General features: G+C 42.1%; 1 protein-coding gene across 2 annotated transcripts in view; it reads right to left on the reverse strand.

Annotated features, from left to right (window-relative positions):
* The window catches only part of LOC139394704 (zinc finger protein 710-like), a 42871-nt gene extending 25874 nt beyond the window's left edge, over positions 1-16997 (reverse strand). Inside the window, exon 1 of one of the 2 annotated variants that reach the window (XM_071142799.1) lies at positions 16384-16467. The gene's annotated coding sequence lies outside the window, so the exon portion shown is untranslated. Of the gene's footprint in view, positions 1-16383; positions 16468-16867 lie in introns of those variants that run through there. The other variant, XM_071142800.1, reaches the window with a different exon arrangement.
* Positions 16998-21596: the final 4599 nt, after the last annotated feature.

The raw sequence follows: 21596 nt of genomic DNA on the forward strand, positions 1-21596 counted from the left end.
TTGGGAATGAAGAGGAGTGGCACAACATTCCACAGGTCCCAATCAACAGCCTGATCAACTCTATGTGAAGGAGATGTGTCGCGCTGCACGAGGCAAACGGTGGTCACACCAGATACTGACTGGTTTTCTGATCCACACCCCTATCTGTTTTAAACAGTTATCTTTGACCAACAGATGTATATCTGTATTCCCAGTCCTGTGAAATCCATAGATTAGGACCTAATGAATTTATTACACTGATTTCCTTATGACCTGTAACTCAGTAGAATATTTGAAATTCTGGCATGTTGTGTTTATATTTTTGTTCAGTATAGTTTCCTCAGATGCTCTTCTGTTATGAAACCAACCAGGTTGATAGTTACACTAGAAGAATACTGACTGAATCAAATAATCATGAATTTTGGGCTCCCGAGTGGTGCAGCTGTCTAAGACACTACAGTCCCTGGTTTGAATCCAGGTGGGATCACATCCGGCTGTGATTGGGAGTGCCATATGGCGGTGCACAATTGGCCAAGCATCTCCGGGGTAGGCCGTCATTGTAAATAAGAATTTATTCGTAACTGACTTGCCTAGTTAACACTACACCACTACACTAGTACTGGGGGAAACTGGGCTCAACACTGTCCCCTGGTCAACACTACACTAGTACTGGGGGAAACTGGGATCAACACTGTCCCCTGGTCAACACTACACTAGTACTGGGGGAAACTGGGCTCAACACTGTCCCCTGGTCAACACTACACTAGTACTGGGGGAAACTGGGATCAACACTGTCCCCTGGTCAACACTACACTAGTACTGGGGGAACTGGGATCAACACTGTCCCCTGGTCTGTCCCCTGGTCAACACTACACTAGTACTGGGGGAAACTGGGCTCAACACTGTCCCCTGGTCAACACTACACTAGTACTGGGGGAAAATGGGATCAACACTGTCCCCTGGTCAACACTACACTAGTACTGGGGGAAACTGGGCTCAACACTGTCCCCTGGTCAACACTACACTAGTACTGGGGGAAACTGGGATCAACACTGTCCCCTGGTCAACACTACACTAGTACTGGGGGAACTGGGATCAACACTGTCCCCTGGTCTGTCCCCTGGTCAACACTACACTAGTACTGGGGGAAACTGGGTTCAACACTGTCCCCTGGTCAACACTACACTAGTACTGGGGGAAACTGGGCTCAACACTGTCCCCTGGTCAACACTACACTAGTACTGGGGGAAACTGGGATCAACACTGTCCCCTGGTCAACACTACACTAGTACTGGGGGAACTGGGATCAACACTGTCTAGTACTGGGGGACACTGGGTCTGTCCCCTGGTCAACACTACACTAGTACTGGGGGAACTGGGATCAACACTGTCCCCTGGTCTGTCCCCTGGTCAACACTACACTAGTACTGGGGGACACTGGGCTCAACACTGTCCCCTGGTCAACACTACACTAGTACTGGGGGAACTGGGATCAACACTGTCCCCTGGTCTGTCCCCTGGTCAACACTACACTAGTACTGGGGGAAACTGGGCTCAACACTGTCCCCTGGTCTGGTGTTGTAATAGACAGTATGTGAGACACCATGATTCTAATGAGTAATGGTTAGACAACAACACACTGGGACACTTCTAGAGATAACTAACACTAGCTTTAAGTAGATCAGATTCACAGAGGTTTGTTTAAAGCATATTTCTGAATCAAATATCAGTCAGTAAAGTTGATATAATACATGGTCTGGAAGAGGGGGAACAACATGATGGAGAGAATATGAAGGAGAGAGGGAGAAAACAGATGGAGAGAACATGGTGGAAAGAGGGAAGAGGGAGGATACGCTTTCAGAGGAGAGGACAAAATGGGGGCGTAATGGAGGAAGCACAGGGAGAGAGGGAGAGAGAGTGAGCAGAGAGAGAGCTAGAACAGATGATTGCATGGAATGAAAGAGGGATTGAGGGGGGAGGGAAGGGAGGAGATAAAGAGAACAGGGGAGGGAGGGAGTGAAATGGTGGAGTGAGGGAGAAGGAAAATAAGAGGCAGCAGCAGTGGGGGAAGGGAGAATAGTAGAGAGAGAAAGAGAGAGGAGATGGGGGCAGGGAGCAATGTGAGAGAGAAAGAGAACGGGAGGGGCAGGGTGCAACGTGAGAGGGAGGGAGGGAATGCAGAGAGAGGGAGGGAGGGAGGGAGGGAGGGAGGGGGAGAGAGAGAGAGAGAGAGAGAGAGAGAGGGGAGGGAGGGAGGGAGGGAGGGAGGGAGGGAGGGAGGGAGGGAGAGAGAGAGAGAGAGAGAGAGAGAGAGAGAGAGAGAGAGAGAGAGAGAGAGAGAGAGAGAGGGAGAGCGCAATGGAGCGAAGGAGGGAGGGAGTAGGAAGGGAGTGAGTGAGTGAGATGGAAACCGAGAGCAAAAGAGAGAGAAACCAAGAGCGAGAGAGGCAGAGACAGAGAGAGTGGGGGAGAATGAGAGAAGGACAGAGCAAAGAGGAACAGAAAGAGAGAGAGGGGGAAGGGAAAGAGAGAGAGAAACAAGAGCGAGAGAGAGAGGCAGAGACAGAGAGTGGGGGAGAATGAGAGAAGGACAGAGGAACAGAAAGAGAGAGAGGGGGAAGGGAAAGAGAGAGAGAAACATATAGAGAGAGGAGAGATAAAGTCTTGCTCCACGATGTGTTGTTACACAAACATGGCGACCACAAAACAGTTTAATACACAGACAGCTTGACAATATTAGTTCGATCAGTGAATTCAAGAACACAGGTTCATGGAGCTATACTCCCTGTATCTTCATATCCATGGGAGCCGAAACGTTATGGAGTCCGAACCACGTTAGCCTATGGTCATCTAGCAAGGCAAAGACCCTGTAGCCTAGCCAGGCATAGACCCTGTACCCTAGCCAGGCACAGACCCTGTACCCTAGCCAGGCACAGACCCTGTACCCTAGCCAGGCACAGACCCTGTACCCTAGCCAGGCACAGACCCTTGCCAGGCACAGACCCTGTACCCTAGCCAGGCATAGACCCTGTACCCTAGCCAGGCACAGACCCTAGCCAGGCACAGACCCTAGCCAGGCACAGACCCTGTACCCTAGCCAGGCATAGACCCTGTACCCTAGCCAGGCATAGACCCTGTACCATAGCCAGGCATAGACCCTGTACCCTAGCCAGGCACAGACCCTGTACCCTAGCCAGGCACAGACCCTAGCCAGGCACAGACCCTGTACCCTAGCCAGGCACAGACCCTAGAAAGGCACAGACCCTAGCCAGGCACAGACCCTGTACCCTAGCCAGGAATAAATAAATAAATAATAATAAAATAATAAACATTCACCTGCTGTAAGGTAGGAGGTAGTCTACCAAGTTAAACATTCAACATACCTGCTGTAAGGTAGGAGGTAGACTACCAGGTTAAACATTCAACACACCTTCTGTAAGGTAGGAGGTATTCACCTCTACCAGGTTAAACATTCACCTGCTGTAAGGTAGGAGATAGTCTACCAGGTTAAACATTCAACACACCTGCTGTAAGGTAGGAGGTAGTCTACCAAGTTAAACATTTACCTGCTGTAAGGTAGGAGGTAGTCTACCAGGTTAAACATTCAACACACCTGCTGTAAGGTAGGAGGTAGACTACCAGGTTAAACATTCACCTGCTGTAAGGTAGGAGGTAGTCTACCAAGTTAAACATTTACCTGCTGTAAGGTAGGAGGTATTCTACCAGGTTAAACATTCACCTGCTGTAAGGTAGGAGATAGTCTACCAGGTTAAACATTCAACACACCTGCTGTAAGGTAGGAGGTAGACTACCAGGTTAAACATTCACCTGCTGTAAGGTAGGAGGTAGTCTACCAGGTTAAACATTCACCTGCTGTAAGGTAGGAGGTAGACTACCAGGTTAAACATTCACCTGCTGTAAGGTAGGAGGTAGACTACCAGGTTAAACATTCACCTGCTGTAAGGTAGGAGGTAGACTACCAGGTTAAACATTCACCTGCTGTAAGGTAGGAGATAGTCTACCAGGTTAAACATTCACCTGCTGTAAGGTAGGAGGTAGTCTACCAGGTTAAACATTCAACACACCTGCTGTAAAGTAGGAGGTATTCTACCAGGTTAAACATTCACCTGCTGTAAGGTAGCAGGTAGTCTACCAGGTTAAACATTCAACACACCTGCTGTAAGGTAGGAGGTAGTCTACCAGGTTAAACATTCAACACACCTACTGTAAGGTAGGAGGTAGTCTACCAGGTTAAACATTCACCTGCTGTAAGGTAGGAGGTAGACTACCAGGTTAAACAATCAACACACCTGCTGTAAAGTAGGAGGTATTCTACCAGGTTAAACATTCACCTGCTGTAAGGTAGGATGTAGTCTACCAGGTTAAACATTCACCTGCTGTAAGGTAGGAGGTAGTCTACCAGGTTAAACATTCAACACACCTACTGTAAGGTAGGAGGTAGACTACCAGGTTAAACATTCACCTGCTGTAAGGTAGCAGGTAGTCTACCAGGTTAAACATTCAACACACCTGCTGTAAGGTAGGAGGTAGTCTACCAGGTTAAACAATCAACACACCTGCTGTAAGGTAGGATGTATTCTACCAGGTTAAACATTCACCTGCTGTAAGGTAGGATGTAGTCTACCAGGTTAAACATTCACCTGCTGTAAGGTAGGAGGTATTCTACCAGGTTAAACATTCACCTGCTGTAAGGTAGGAGGTAGTCTACCAGGTTAAACATTCACCTGCTGTAAGGTAGGAGGTAGACTACCAGGTTAAACAATCAACACACCTGCTGTAAAGTAGGAGGTAGTCTACCAGGTTAAACATTCAACACGCCTGCTGTAAGGTAGGAGGTAGTCTACCAGGTTAAACATTCACCTGCTGTAAGGTAGGAGGTAGTCTACCAGGTTAAACATTCAACACACCTGCTGTAAGGTAGGAGGTAGTCTACCAGGTTAAACATCAACACACCTGCTGTAAGGTAGGAGGTATTCTACCAGGTTAAACATTCACCTGCTGTAAGGTAGGATGTAGTCTACCAGGTTAAACATTCACCTGCTGTAAGGTAGGAGGTAGTCTACCAGGTTAAACATTCACCTGCTGTAAGGTAGGAGGTAGTCTACCAGGTTAAACATTCACCTGCTGTAAGGTAGGAGGTAGTCTACCAGGTTAAACATTCAACACACCTGCTGTAAGGTAGGAGGTAGTCTACCAGGTTAAACATTCACCTGCTGTAAGGTAGGATGTAGTCTACCAGGTTAAACATTCACCTGCTGTAAGGTAGGAGGTAGTCTACCAGGTTAAACATTCAACACACCTGCTGTAAGGTAGGAGGTAGACTACCAGGTTAAACATTCACCTGCTGTAAGGTAGGAGGTAGTCTACCAGGTTAAACATTCACCTGCTGTAAGGTAGGATGTAGTCTACCAGGTTAAACATTCACCTGCTGTAAGGTAGGAGGTAGTCTACCAGGTTAAACATTCACCTGCTGTAAGGTAGGAGGTAGTCTACCAGGTTAAACATTCAACATAGTTTTACTGGACCATTAAAATGTGTCCTATGTACTGGTTCCATAGACTACAGTTCTACTGCACCTTCCTCCTCTCACCAATGGGCCCAGCAAGTTCTAATGATGACAGTGAAACATAATAGGTTATAGACAGTAGAGATCGAATAGGTTATAGACAGTAGAGATCTAATAGATTATAGACAGTGGAGATCTAATAAGTTATTGACAGAAATCTAATACAGTAGATTACAGACAGTAGAGATCGAATAGGTTATAGACAGTAGAGATCTAATAGATTATAGACAGTAGAGATCTAATAGGTTATAGACAGAGATATAATAGGTTATAGACAGTAGATATCTAATAGAGTATAGACAGTAGAGATCTAATAGGTTATAGACAGTAGATATCTAATAGGTTAGACAGTAGAGATCTAATAGGTTATAGATAGTGGAGATCGAATAGGTTATAGACAGTAGAGATCTAATAAATTATGGACAGTAGAGATCTAATAGAGTATAGAGAGTAGAGATCTAATAGGTTATAGATAGTAGAGATCTAATAGGTTATAGACAGTATAGATCTAATAGATTATAGACAGTAGAGATCTAATAGATTATAGATAGTAGAGATCTAATAGGTTATAGATAGTAGAGATCTAATAGGTTATAGACAGTATAGATCTAATAGATTATGGACAGTAGAGATCTAATCCCTTATACTACCCACCACTGCGACCTGTATGCTCTAGTCGGCTGGCCCTCGCTACATATTCGGCGCCAGACCCACTGGCTCCAGGTCATCTATAAATCTATGCTAGGTAAAGCTCCGCCTTATCTCAGCTCACTGGTCACGATAACAAAACCCACCCGTAGCATGTGCTCCAGCAGGTATATCTCACTGGTCATCCCCAAAGCCAACACCTCACATTTCATTTTTATGATTAGAGTGATGATAACAACTGTTGAGTTCATTAATTAAGAGAGAGGCAGTGGGCTGAACACAAGACTACAACAAGACAACAGTACACTAGGCCCTCGCAAGAATCCCAAAATAATTTTGTTCTTGCACTTTCCACTTTACTATCAAAACTGGTTGATGGTGGACTACAGGAAACGGAGTTCCAAGCACGCCCCCATTCACATCAACAGGGCTGTAGTGGAGCGGGTTGAGAGCTTTAGGCTCCTCGGTGTCCACATCATTAAGGACCTACAGTACCTTCAGAAAGTATTCACACCTCTTGACTTTTTCCACATTTTGACCAGGGACGTTTTCCAATGCCTCGTAAAGAAGGGCACCTATTGGTAGATGGGTATTGAACATTGAATATCCCTTTGCACATGGTGAAGTTATTAATTACAATTTGGATGGCGTATCATTATACCCAGTCACTACAAAGATACAGACGTCCTTCCTAACTCAGTTGTCAGAGAGAAAGGAAACTGTTCAGGGATTTCACAAGGCCAACTGTAACTTTAAAACAGTTACAGAGTTGAGTGAAAATGGGTTAACAGCATCTCTTCAATGTCAGGAGGTTGGCCCCCTAAGACCGCCTACAAGATGCACCATTGAGAGCATCCTGTCAGTCTATCACAGCCTGGTAGGTTTGGGTGATAATCTTTATATCATACCTTCATACCGACCGTGTGCCATCCAGGGACATTCGGTAATACCAGCACTGAACACCAGGGCTGCTATTTTGGAACCCCACTGAGCCTCTGTAATCCGTAGGTTAGCAATACTAACAAGTACATGTGAAATCCCATTCAGAATGCTACAGTAACTCCATTCTAACCAGCGCATTGCCAACATTTTATAGAGTCTCTGACCTAAACCATGCTGAACAAAAATATAAATGCAACATGATGCAAGTGTTGGTCCCATGTTTCATGAGCTGAAAAAAAATATCACAGAAATGTTCCATACGCACAAAAAGCTTATTTCTCAAAAATATTGTGGACGAATTTGTTTACATCTCTGTTAGTGAGCATTTGTCCTTTGCCAAGATATTCTATCCACCTCACAGGTGTGTTTAATCAAAAAGCTGATTAAACAGCATGACCATTACACAGGTGCACCTTGTGCTGGGGACAATAAAAATGCCACTGTAAAATGTGCAGTTTTGTCACACAACACAATGCCACAGATGTCTCAAGTTTTGAGGAAGCGTGCAATTGGCATGCTGACTGCAGAAATTTCCACCAGAGCTGTTGCCAGAGAATTTCATGTTCATTTCTTTACATTGTTTTAGATCATTCATTTTGCAGTACATCCAACTGGCCTCACAACCGCAGACCACGTGTATAGCTTTTGTGGGCAAGCGGTTTTCTGATGTCAACGTTGTGAACAGAGTGCCCCATGGTGGGGTTATGGTATGGGCAGGCATAAACTACGGACAACGAACACAATTGCATTTTATCGATGGCAATTTGAATGCACAGAGATACCGTGACGAGATCCTGAGGCCCATTGTCTTGTTATTCATCCGCCACGATCACCTTATGTTTCAGCATGATAATGTACATACTGTTTGTCCTGTCCAGTCCATCACCTCATGTTTCAGTATGATAATCCACAGCTTGTTTGTCCTGTCCAGTCTCGAGGTCGACTGATTATGATTTTTCAACGCCAATACCGATACCGATTATTGGAGGACCAAAAAATCCGATACCGAAAAATGTATTTGTAATAATGACAATTACAACAATACTGAATTAACACTTATTTTAACTTAATATAATGCATCAATAAAATCAATTTAGCCTCAAGTAAATAATGAAACATGTTCAATTTGGTTTAAATAATGCAAAAACAAAAGTGTTGGAGAAGAAAGTAAAAGTGCAATATGTGCTATGTAAGAAAGCTAACGTTTCAGTTCCTTGCTCAGAACATGAGAACATATGAAAGCTGGTGGTTCCTTTTAACATGAGTCTTCAATATTCCCAGGTAAGAAGTTTTAGTTTGTAGTTACTATAGGAATTATAGGACTATTTCTCTCTGTACCATTTGTATTTCATTAACCTTTGACTATTGGATGTTCTTATAGTCACTTTAGTATTGCCAGTGTAACAGTATAGCTTCCGTCCCTCTCCTCGCTCCTCCCTGGGCTCGGATCAGCAACACAACGAAGCAGTGTTACCCATACAGAGCAAAGGAAACAACCACTCCATGCAGAGCAAAGGAAACAACCACTCCAAGGCTCAGAGCGAGTGAAGTTTGAAAGGCTATTAGCGCGCGCTAACTAGCTAGCCATTTCACTTCGGTCACACCAGCCTCATCTCGGGAGTTGATAGGCTTGAAGTCATAAACAGCGCAATGCTTGACGCACAATGAAGAGCTGCTGGCAAAATGCACGAAAGTGCTGTTTGAATGAATGTTTACGCACCTGCTTCTGCCTGCCACCACTCAGTCAGATACTTGTATGCTCAGTCAGATTATATGCAACGAAGGACACGCTAGATAATATCTAATAATATCATCAACCATGTGTAGTTAACTAGTGATTATGATGGATTGTTTTTTATAAGATAAGTTTAATGCTAGCTAGCAACTTACCTTGGCTTACTGCATTCGTGTAACAGTCAGTCTCCTTGTGGAGTGCAATGAGAGAGAGGCAGGTCGTTATTGCGTTGGACTAGTTAACTGTAAGGTTGCAAGATTGGATCCCCCGAGCTGACAATGTGAAAATCTGTTGTTCTGCCCCTGAACGAGGCAGTTAACCCACTGTTCCTAGGCCGTCATTGAAAATAAGAATATGTTCTTAACTGACTTGCCAAGTTAAATAAAGATTAAATAAAAGGTGTAAAAAAATTACATAAAAAAAAAATAATCGGCACCCAAAAATACCGATTTCCGATTGTTATGAAAACTTGAAATCGGCCCTAATTAATCGGCCATTCCGATTAATCGGTCGACCTCTAGTCCAGTCCATCACCTCATGTTTCAGCATGATAATGCACAGCTTATTTGTCCTGTCCAGTCCATCACCTCATGTTTCTGTATGATAATGCACAGCTTATTTGTCCTGTCCAGTCCATCACCTCATGTTTCTGTATGATAATGCACAGCTTATTTGTCCTGTCCAGTCCATCACCTCATGTTTCTGTATGATAATGTACATACTGTTTGTCCTGTCCAGTCCATCACCTCATGTTTCTGTATGATAATGCACAGCTTATTTGTCCTGTCCAGTCCATCACCTCATGTTTCTGTATGATAATGTACATACTGTTTGTCCTGTCCAGTCCATCACCTCATGTTTCTGTATGATAATGCACAGCTTGTTTGTCCTGTCCAGTCCATCACAGGGTTCTAATAGTGTTCTGTCTGTCTGTCCTGTCCAGTCCATCACAGGGTTCTAATAGTGTTCTGTCTGTCAACTTCACACAGCCATTGAAGAGGAGTGGCATAACATTCCACAGGTCACAATTAACAGCCTTATCAACTCTATGTGAAAGAGATGCATGAGGCAAATGGTGGTCACACTAGATACTGACTGGTTTTCTGATCCATGACCCTACCTTTAAAAAATAAAAAGGTATCTATGACCAACAGATGCATATCTGTATTCCCAGTCATGTGAAATCCATAGATTCGGGCCTAATACAGTTCATGTAACATTTTACAAAATGTAACTCAGTAAAATCTTTTAAATTATAGCATGTTGTGTTTATATTTTTGTTCAGTATATATAGTTAGAGAAATTTGATGTGAGCTAGCAACAGACAGACTGGTTTCGTGCGGACAAACCAAATACAGTCACTCAGCAACCGGACACGAACACAATCTGTGGAGAAAAACATATGTTCAAATATTTGCATAACCTTTGATTGGAGGATAGCTGTGGGGGTTATCCAATCAAGATCAAATCTTCTGTTCTCCTCAAGTTCATTAATGGTAATTTTGAAGAAAGACCAGTCTCTTTGACACGTAACATTAATTTTAGCTAAACAGACTGGCAACGAGGCTAGATTGGTACCAGTTTAGAGTTGTGGTTTGTTGGTTAGTACTAGTACACCGTATACCAAGGTATTTGGAAAAAGCCATGGGATGGTTTTTAAATACCGTTGAAACTATTTCTTTGAAGTTTTTTTTAAACAAAATGGTAATATTTGTAGCTATTTTAAGTAAATAGCTGAAGTCAACTTGTGCAATACGACAGGAGATAAAGAAGACCAGGTTCTTAATTTCACCTGTCACAATTTTTCATTATGAAGCTTACTGCTCGTCCTCAGTCACGTGATATTTGTTTACAAGCACACAACAATGAGAGACCGGAGCCTTGTGAGTCACTCACTGTTGTGCAGCTCATGCCAGGTGATCTGGAATTCACAACTAAATGTTTGCCAGCTAGATATCTTATGACCAACTAACTGTCTAAAATGTGATAAATGCTCTGCATTTAATGCTTTGCTCTAATTTAGTAGCTAGTTCGCTATCTAGCTAAGTGGTTAGCTTCTTCCAAAATCAAGTTTTACTTGATAACAGCAGGGAATCCCCTCATGGATCAAGAGCCTTGCTGTCTAATATTAGTTTACTGTGTCCAGCAAACTGAGTAGCATTTTTGAGTTCCTTATATAACTTTATGAGCTGGGATGTCTGTCTTGTGAATACTTTAGGTCAGAGACTGTATAAAATGTTTGCAATGTGCTCATTAGCTTTTAGTTAGCATGCTCTATGGGATTTTACGCGTACTTGTTAGCATTGCTGACCTTCGGATTACAATAACGTCCCTTGGGTTCAGTGCCGGTATTACCGAATATCCTGGTATGGCACAAGGTGGGTATGAAGGTAGGACAATCTGGATACCGCCCAAGCCTAGTTAAGAGTTGTGGTTTGATGGTTGGCACTAAACTGAGTCAAAAAAAAGAATCGTCCCTTTTTCAGGACTCTGTCTTTCAATGATCATTCGTAAAAATCCAAATAAATTCACAGATCTTCATTGTAAAAGGTTTAAACACTGTTAACCATGCTTGTTCAATGAACCATAAGCAATGAATGAACATGCACCTGTGGAACGGTCGTTAAGACACTAACAGCTTACAGGCAATTAAGGTCACAGTTATGAAAACTTAGGACACTAAAGAGGCCTTTCTACTGACTCTGAAAAACACCAACAGAAAGATGCCCAGGGTCCCTGCTCATCTGCGTGAACGAGCCTTGGGCATGCTGCAAGAAGGCATGAGGACTGCAGATGTGGCCAGGGCAATAAATTTCAATGTCCGTACTGTGAGACACCTAAGACAGCGCAACAGGGAGACAGGACGGACAGCTGATCATCCTCGCAGTGGCAGACCACGTGCAACAACACCTGCACAGGATCAGTACATTCGAACAGCACACCTGCGGGACAGGTACAGGATGGCAACAACTGCCCGATTTACACCAGGAACACACAATCCCTCCATCAGTGCTCAGACTGTCCGCAATAGGCTGAGAGAGGCTGGACCGAGGGTTTGTTAGGCCTGTTGTAAGGCAGGTCCTCACCAGACATCACCGGCATCACAAAGCAGTGCTTTATCTTGGCCAGGTCGCATTTGTAAATGAGAACATGTTCTCAACTGGCCTACCTGGTTAAATGAAGGTGGGGAAAAAACGCCAATCGGGACAAGTTCTTCCAGTTGAAAAATATTATGTAAAGGTGTTACAAGCCGATGACAGAGTACATAAAAGCCCTTTTCTGAACAATAAAAATGGCCAAATAAAAAGGTAGTAAATCCAAAATGTCTTTATAAAAAAAGTATACCAGTGACTGAGCCTACGAGTGACTAGAGAAGGCCAGTCAACCCTGGTATATAAAGTGCAGTGGTGCGTAAGGGTTTTGCTGTTTAAAATAAATCTCAATGTGCCATGGTAAACGGTGTCAATTGATTCCAAACACTGAGCAGAAGCATTCATATATAAAATATCCCCATAGTCTAGTAAAGGCATAAATGTAGCTGATACTAGCCTCCTTCTGGCTTCAAAAGAAAAACAGGCCTTGTTCCTAAAATAAAATCCCAACTTCAGTTTAAATTTTTTTGTAAGTTCTTGAATGTGCAATTTAAAAAAGAGGCCATCATCAATTCAAATTCCAAGATATTTATGAGGTTAGTCTCAATCTCCTTGCCCTGACAGGTAGTAATAGGTGAAAGGTTCAGAGGTCTATTTCTTGCTTTAGAAAACACCTGTAGTTTAGTTTTGTCAGTATTGAGGATAAGCTTTAATTGACACAAGGTATGTTGAACAGTATAAAAAGCAGTTTGCAAGTTCTGGAAAGCTTTTGTGAGAGACGAGGCACAACAATAAATAACAGTATCATCAGCATAAAAGTGAAGTTGTGCATTTTGCACATTTTTGTCTAAATTATTAATATAAATAGTGAATAAGATGGGACCAAGTACACAGCCCTGGGGCACACCACTACAGACAGAAATGAGCCCATCAAACAGAGTGCACTGAGTTCTATCAGACAGATAGTTAGCAAACCATGAAAGACCTCCGAAAGACCTACTCTCGACAATCTCTGTCTCAGTATAGCATGATCAACTGTATCAAAAGCCACAGTGCTGTTTTTGTCAAGGGCTTCAGTGATATCATTTAAAACATTCATGCCTGCTGTAATTGTGCTATGCTTTTTACTGAAGCCCTACTGTACCACCTCAATGACATTACTATTACTATAATCTACTGACCACATGACACTTTCATGACATTACTATAATTTACACTGTACCACTATTACATTACTATTAATATAATCTACTCCATGACATTACTATAATCTACTGTACCACCTCCATGACATTACTATAATCTACTGTACCACCTCCATGACATTACTATAATCAACATGACCACCCCCATGACATTACTATAATCTACTGTACAACTATTACATTACTATTAATATAATCTACAGTACCACCTCCATGACATTACTATAATCTACTGTACCACCTCCATGACATTACTATAATCTACTGTACCACCTCCATGACATTACTATAATCTACTGTACCACCTCCATGACATTACTATAATCAACATGACCACCTCCATGACATTACTATAATCTACTGTACCACTATTACATTACTATTAATATAATCTACAGTACCACCTCCATGACATTACTATAATCTACTGGACCACCTCCATGGCATTACTATAATATACTGTACCACCTCCATGACATTACTATAATCTACTGTACCACCTACGTGATATTACTATAATCTACTGAACCACCTTCATGACATTACTATAACCTACTGTACCACCTCCACGACATTACTATAATCTACTGTACCACCTCCATGACATTACTATAATCTACAGTACCACCTCCATGACGTTACTATAATCTACTGTACCACCTCCATGACATTACTATTACTATAATCTGGTGTACCACCTCATTGATATTACTATAATCTACTATACCACCTCTATGACATTACTATTACTATAATCTACTGTCCCACCTCCATGACATTACTATAATCTACTGTACCACCTCCATGACATTACTATAATCTACTGAACCACCTTCATGACATTAGTATAATCTACTGTACCACCTCCATGACATTACTATAATCTACTGTACCACCTCCATGACATTACTATAATCTACTGTACCACCTCCATGATATTACTATAATCTACTGTACCACCTCCATGACATTACTATAATCTACTGTACCACCCCCATAACATTACTATAATCTACAGTACCACCTCCGTGACATTACTATAATCTACTGTACCACCTCTATGACATTACTATTACTATAATCTACTATACCACCTCTATGACATTACTATAATCTACAGTACCACCTCAATGACATTACTATAATCTACTGTACCACCTCCATGACATTACTATTACTATAATCTACTGTACCACCTCCATGACATTACTATAATCTACAGTACCACCCCCATAACATTACTATAATCTACAGTACCACCTCCGTGACATTACTATAATCTACTGTACCACCTCTATGACATTACTATTACTATAATCTACTATACCACCTCTATGACATTACTATAATCTACAGTACCACCTCCGTGACATTACTATAATCTACTGTACCACCTCCATGACATTACTATTACTATAATCTACTGTACCACCTCCATGACATTACTATAATCTACTGTACCACCTCCATGACATTACTATAATCTACTGTACCACCTCCATGACATTACTATAATCTACTATACCACCTCTATGACATTACTATAATCTACAGTACCACCTCCATAACATTACTATAATCTACTGAACCACCTTCATGACATTACTATAATCTACTATACCACCTCCGACATTACTATAATTTACAGTACCACCTCCATGACATTACTATAATCTACATGACCACCTCCATGACATTACTATAATCAACATGACCACCTCCATGACATTACTATAATCTACTGTACCACTATTACATTACTATTAATATAATCTACTGTACCACCTTCATGACATTACTATAATCAACATGACCACCCCCATGACATTACTATAATCTGCTGTACCACCTCAATGACATTACTATAATCTACTGTACCACCTCCATGACATTACTATAATCAACATGACCACCTCCATGACATTACTATAATCTACAGTACCACCTCCATGACATTACTATAATCTACTGAACCACCTTCATGACATTAGTATAATCTACTGTACCACCTCCATGACATTACTATAATCTGCTGTACCACCTCAATGACATTACTATAATCTACTATACCACCTCCATGACATTACTATAATCTACTGTACCACCTCCATGACATTACTGTAATCTCCAGTACCAGACTATCAACTCATAAACCAGATGTTCAGTAACACCTGGTATGCAGTGCACTACCTGCGACAGTGTTTATTCACCAAGATCTGACTACTATTAATGATCTATTACATTGGGCGTACCTGTAATGCAGTACAATAATCCATATCACTGTGTTGCCTAAATATCTGTCCCTGACTGTATTGTGGGTGCAATTCATTATCAGGTAGAACAGAAAAGCAGCAGTACACCAGACCTCGTAGGGCCAGAACTGTGTTCCCCTGGACTAGATTATAACTGTTGTTGAGGCTAATGCTGATGCTTCACAAAAGACTAGAGATTGGGTCAGAAATCCCTTCATTTGGAACAAGAAGCATCAGCCTCGAGTCTATTGCATGTTGATGCAATGGAGTGTCTGCAACAACGTATCTTCACCAACTCAGACCTGGCAGACCTACATTATCAGTTTCAAAGTAGCCTAACCATTCCTCCATGGTCGTACCAATTGTATCCAACAGCACAAAAAAACATCGGGACTTGTTTCAATTGGTTGGTCATTATTAGCCTCTGAACACGCGCTGTATCTTTAAATGGGCCGATAACTTGACAGGAAAACTAAGTTGAAGAAAGACAGGTTCTGGACGGGCCTACTAAAGATAGGTTCGGCCAGACCCGCTAGTGGCATGGAGGGCTCAGCTCTGAGATGGGGATACCTAGTGTGGCCTCGCTACTCGTTTATGGGTCTCTTTCACACTCCCTCCATCCCACCCTCACGACGCCATCGGTTTGTGGCATGGGACATAGAGTGTGGAAGTCAAATAAAAGACGACATTTTGGCTACATAGTGGCTGACGTAGACGGGCTTTTTGTTTACAAGCCGATGTTAACCGCCATAAAGATAACGAAACAACCGCGTAAACAAGCACATTACACACTCGCGATACAGAGAGCCATTTCCAAACCGAGTGAAAAGGAATGAGATAAATGACGCTAGACTAGAAACACTGTCGCCTCTCCGGCCGGTCTACTCTATTCGCTCTGTTGTTTCCTTCCTTTATTTCACCAATGAACAGATATTCAACTCACCTGGTTCCAAAATAGGTTTATGGTGGCGAAGTGATTGTGGTGGGTGTTAATATGAGAAACCAGTTTGAACGTGGTGTCCCCCGTTGACGTTGTATGTAGAGCAGGACGGAAGGAGGAAGGGATTGAAAGAGGGGTGACGTAAATGAAGAAACAACAGAGACCTCCTCCTCCTCCTCCTCCTCGCTGGCAGACAGGAGAGAAGTGCTGATAAACTGACATGGAGAATAGACCAAGTCGTATTGCCATTTTTACTAAGATATAATACATTTACCACCTTTACTTTATTTTTAGTCATAGACCACATTTCGGTAGGCCAATAGGCTCCAACTCAAGGTCTGCCCCTAGCGGACTAAACCTCATTCCATGGTGAAGGAAGTTTATAGTGAACTTCACCAACAGAGAGAGTGGAGCAGAGACCAGGCTTTGCGGAATCTCGCTCCGACTTCGTCGATTCGCTCAAGGTCAAAAATTATGAAACGCCTACCTTGTACCTATGTTTGTCCTCTGTAGTTGCGTGCCTTTCTTTGTTTGCTGAAATCTATACTTTTTCAATAAACATTCATCAAATACAACCACCGACGTTTATTCTCGTTTCTGAAGTAAAGGGATGACATGACGTATGCCTTTGTGTCCAATCAAATCACACGATCTACAGCTAGTGACAACCATTCAAATGTAGATCATTACAGGCGCCAGTAAACAATACATTTGTTCCATAACTTTATTGACTTGGCACATTTCTGTCCAGACTCTAGAGATACTGAGAAATAACGAGGGAGAAATCATAGAAATATTTTTATATAGGTTTCATTTACACACTTCATCGGATTTACATTGACACGTGTGCTGAGTTGCCACCTTCGAGAAACGGAAACAAGCAAAAAGTCGGTGGTTGTATTCACGTTTATTGAAAATGTATGGATTTCAGCAAGCAAAGAAAGGAAAGCAACTATTGTTACAAAGGTCTCTAACCATGGAGTGGACTTTGGTCCGCAAGGTCTGCCACATGCAACCAATAGAGGCAATAATTATAAAAATGTTCTTCTCATTACTCTCTATTTATAACTGATAATAATAATAATCTATAAAGTCGGGGCTAGATTCCGCAAAGCCTGGTCTCTTCTCCACTCTGTTGGTGAAGTTCGTAAACTTCCTTCACCATGGAGTGGAGTTTGGTCCTCAAGGTCTGCAACCAATATTGGCATTAATTATTAAAATGTTCTTCTCATTACTCTCTATTTATAACTGATACTAATAATGAATAATATCTCATTAAGTCCTTATTGGGCGTTAAGCCACCAGAGGGCGCTCTAGCACAATATACCCTGCAGACAGGCTTGGTGCAGACCATAGAGAATAATAGAGGCCCCTAGTCGCCAAAAGATTCTATTAATATAGGTTGTATTTAATATAGTTAACTGGGTGGGACTTCCAACTTTATTGGCTGATCCATCCCGATAACCCTGTTGGAGTCATGTCCTATCTGGATCAGCCAATCATGAAGAAAAATTACTACTTCAATATGGAGATTGCCTCAATGGTGCTGCCCATGCTGTTATGCTATAATGGGAGAGATTTGATTTGATTTTGATTTGATTTTATCAACAGATATAGAGATGAGTCCTCTTTCTATCTCTATGGCGCAGGCCCAGACCTGCCTTGTATTTTTGAAGGAGAGTAGTTCCTTTAATTCCTCAGTTTGGAACTCGGTAGTGAGTGTTGCAACCGAGGACAGATGATTTTTATGCTGTACACACTTCAGCACTTGGCGGTCCCGTTCTGTGAGCTTGTATGGCCTTCCACTTCTCGGCTGAGCCGTTGTTGCTCATAGACGTTTCCACTTCACAATAACAGCACATACACAGAACCCAAACCGGCTGCGCGCGTGCGCCATCATGCGCTATCATGCATACATTTATTTTGTCCCCCTACACCAAATGCGATCATGACACGCAGGTTAAAATATCAAAAGAAAAAATGAACCAATTACATTAATTATGTTATTCTATAGACCATGCTGTATTAATAATACCAGGGTAGGTTACTTTATGTATAACATAAAGTAACCTACCCTGATATCATTAATACAGTATGGTCTATAGAATAACATAAACCTACCCTGGTATCATTAATACAGTATGTATTAATGGTATTTCCAAGGGCAGCTCCAACCAACATCTCCAATCTCGTCTCAATGATTGGACTCTAGGTTAGCTGACTCCAATTATCTTTTGTAGAATCATTAGCCTAGGGGTTCACATACTTTTTCCAACCTACACTGAATGTTTAAATGATGTAGTCAATATAGACAAGAAAAATACAATTTGTGTGTTATTAGTTTTAGCAGACTGTTTGTTTGTCTGTTGTTGTGACTTAGATGAAGATCCGATCTAATTTTATGACCAAATTATGCAGAAATCCAGTACATTCCAAGAGGTACTTTTTCTTGCCACTGTACATGAGGGCCATCTAGGGATTGAAAAATCCAAATTACGTGCAGAAGCAGTGTTATTCTGGCCCAATATGAATGCTGATATAGAGCATACAGTCAGAGCCTGTGAAACATGCCAGAAATACTTTGAGTCAAATATCTAGCAATGTGCATGAAAGATCTGGTCTAATCAACAATCTATATATCAATAATATTATTTGTCACATGAGCTGAATACAACAGGTGTAGACTTTACCGTGAACTGTTTCCTTACGAGCCCTTTCCCAACAATACAGAGTTCAAAAGTCTGAACATTTGTATTGGTTTAGCCCAGGCCCTTTACCGCTACCAGTCAATGCCTAGGCAGATGGCACAAACGGGGCAGTTTGATTGGGCAGAGCAAGAGTTCAGTCTGTTTCCATCAATAGCAAGCGCGGGGAGGGGACTGAGCTGGTTTTGAAGTTAGAACGGGTAACTGATTCTGAGCTGGTTTTGAAGTTAGAACGGGTAACTGTTTTGAAGTTAGAATGGGTAACTGATTCTGAGCTGGTTTTGAAGTTAGAACGGGTAACTGATTCTGAGCTGGTTTTGAAGTTAGAACGGGTAACTGAGCTGGTTTTGAAGTTAGAACGGGTAACTGATTCTGAGCTGGTTTTGAAGTTAGAACGGGTAACTGATTCTGAGCTGGTTTTGAAGTTAGAACGGGTAACTGATTCTGAGCTGGTTTTGAAGTTAGAACGGGTAACTGATTCTGAGCTGGTTTTGAAGTTAGAATGGGTAACTGATTCTGAGCTGGTTTTGAAGTTAGAACGGGTAACTGATTCTGAGCTGGTTTTGAAGTTAGAACGGGTAACTGATTCTGAGCTGGTTTTGAAGTTAGAACGGGTAACTGATTCTGAGCTGGTTTTGAAGTTAGAATGGGTAACTGATTCTGAGCTGGTTTTGAAGTTAGAACGGGTAACTGATTCTGAGCTGGTTTTGAAGTTAGAACGGGTAACTGATTCTGAGCTGGTTTTGAAGTTAGAACGGGTAACTGATTCTGAGCTGGTTTTGAAGTTAGAATGGGTAACTGATTCTGAGCTGGTTTTGAAGTTAGAACGGGTAACTGATTCTGAGCTGGTTTTGAAGTTAGAACGGGTAACTGATTCTGAGCTGGTTTTGAAGTTAGAACGGGTAACTGATTCTGAGCTGGTTTTGAAGTTAGAACGGGTAACGGATTCTGAGCTGGTTTTGAGCTGCAGTTAATGGCCAACCCAGGAATGGCAGACAGCTGTGACCATTTGCTGGACTGTAAATTACGTGTATGTGTAGAATATAAACTGTGTGGCTAAGAAGAGTTGATCATCGAGTTTCGAGACCAGATCGCAACTCTTGCCGCGTTCAAATCAACTCGGAACTCGAAAAAACTCAGACTGGGAAAAATCTAATTGAACATTGGTCATCCAACTCCTACTTTTTCCAGAGTTCCCAGTTGTTTTGAACAAGGCATCTATATATGGGCAATTCTAGTTTCCTCTGGATCTCTGTTGTATCTTCTTGTCTAAGAAATATTAAAGAAAACTGTTCTTTAAAACACAAGTCCTTCTTTATCCAAGGTAACCGGAGCCGTACAAGTATAGTGCTTTGAGCTGGAATCTCCCTCTGTCCAACTGCTGTACGCGGGCTGCGTGTCCCCTAGGCCGATTCAAGGCGGTCAGTCACATTTAGGACACAATATAATGTATTATTTTACAGAAACATGCTTGTCAGAGAAAGATGACGTTCCATAGCTAAGTGAATGTGAGAAGAGTAGAGGGATAAACTGAAAATCTGTTTTTTCCTTGGACACAAAGTGTCATGCTCAGCAGAGCGGACTGTGACATTACCTTCGATAAGGGGTGAAGACAGGGTTAGGTTTTCTCATAAATAAATAGTCATATTGGAGACTTCTGAGGCATGATACCTCAGAAGTATGTAGATGTTGGGCTAAGACAGAACACCCTGTCAATATAAGGAACGTTTGTTTGGTGTGAGACACTTGGTTGTGACACTGTATTTGCATTTTAGTCTTAATCTCCCAATTTATTCAAAGCCCTATCAAAGCATGATCCATTATTCAGTGGATCTAAGAAAGCAGATGTAAGAACCCATACATTATTGCCTGTAACATGTGCTAACATCAAACCTAATAATGTAAAACCCTCCATTACCACTTTTCCTAAAAGTCAAGATGCCAACCTGGAAGAACAAAGGTTACGCTGAGGTAGTATTCAATCAATATATCCTGTAGGTTTTCATGTGTCAGTCTATGTAGTGACGGAAGACATGTGGCCGTGGTAATGTCCTGCTTGTGGTGGTTCTGTAAGAGGGGAACAGGCTGTTGGTTCTGTAAGAGGGTAACAGGGTGTTGGTTCTGTAAGAGGGGAACAGGGTGTTGGTTCTGTAAGAGGGGAACAGGGTGTTGGTTCTGTAAGAGGGGAACAGGGTGTTGGTTCTGTAAGAGGGGAACAGGGTGGTGGTTCAGTAAGAGGGGAACAGGGTGTTTGTTGGTTCTGTAAGAGGGGAACAGGGTGGTGGTTCTGTAAGAGTTGTTGTTGTCAGTTCTGTTAGATGGTAACAGCTTGTTGTCAGTTCTGTTAGATGGTAACAGGCTGTTGTTGTCAGTTCTGTTAGATGGTAACAGCTTGTTGTCAGTTCTGTTAGATGGTAACAGCTTGTTGTCAGTTCTGTTAGATGGTAACAACTTGTTGTCAGTTCTGTTAGATGGTAACAGCTTGTTGTCAGTTCTGTTAGATGGTAACAA

This window comes from Oncorhynchus clarkii, unplaced genomic scaffold (genome assembly GCF_045791955.1).
Source record: "Oncorhynchus clarkii lewisi isolate Uvic-CL-2024 unplaced genomic scaffold, UVic_Ocla_1.0 unplaced_contig_12164_pilon_pilon, whole genome shotgun sequence".
Taxonomy (NCBI): domain Eukaryota; kingdom Metazoa; phylum Chordata; class Actinopteri; order Salmoniformes; family Salmonidae; genus Oncorhynchus; species Oncorhynchus clarkii.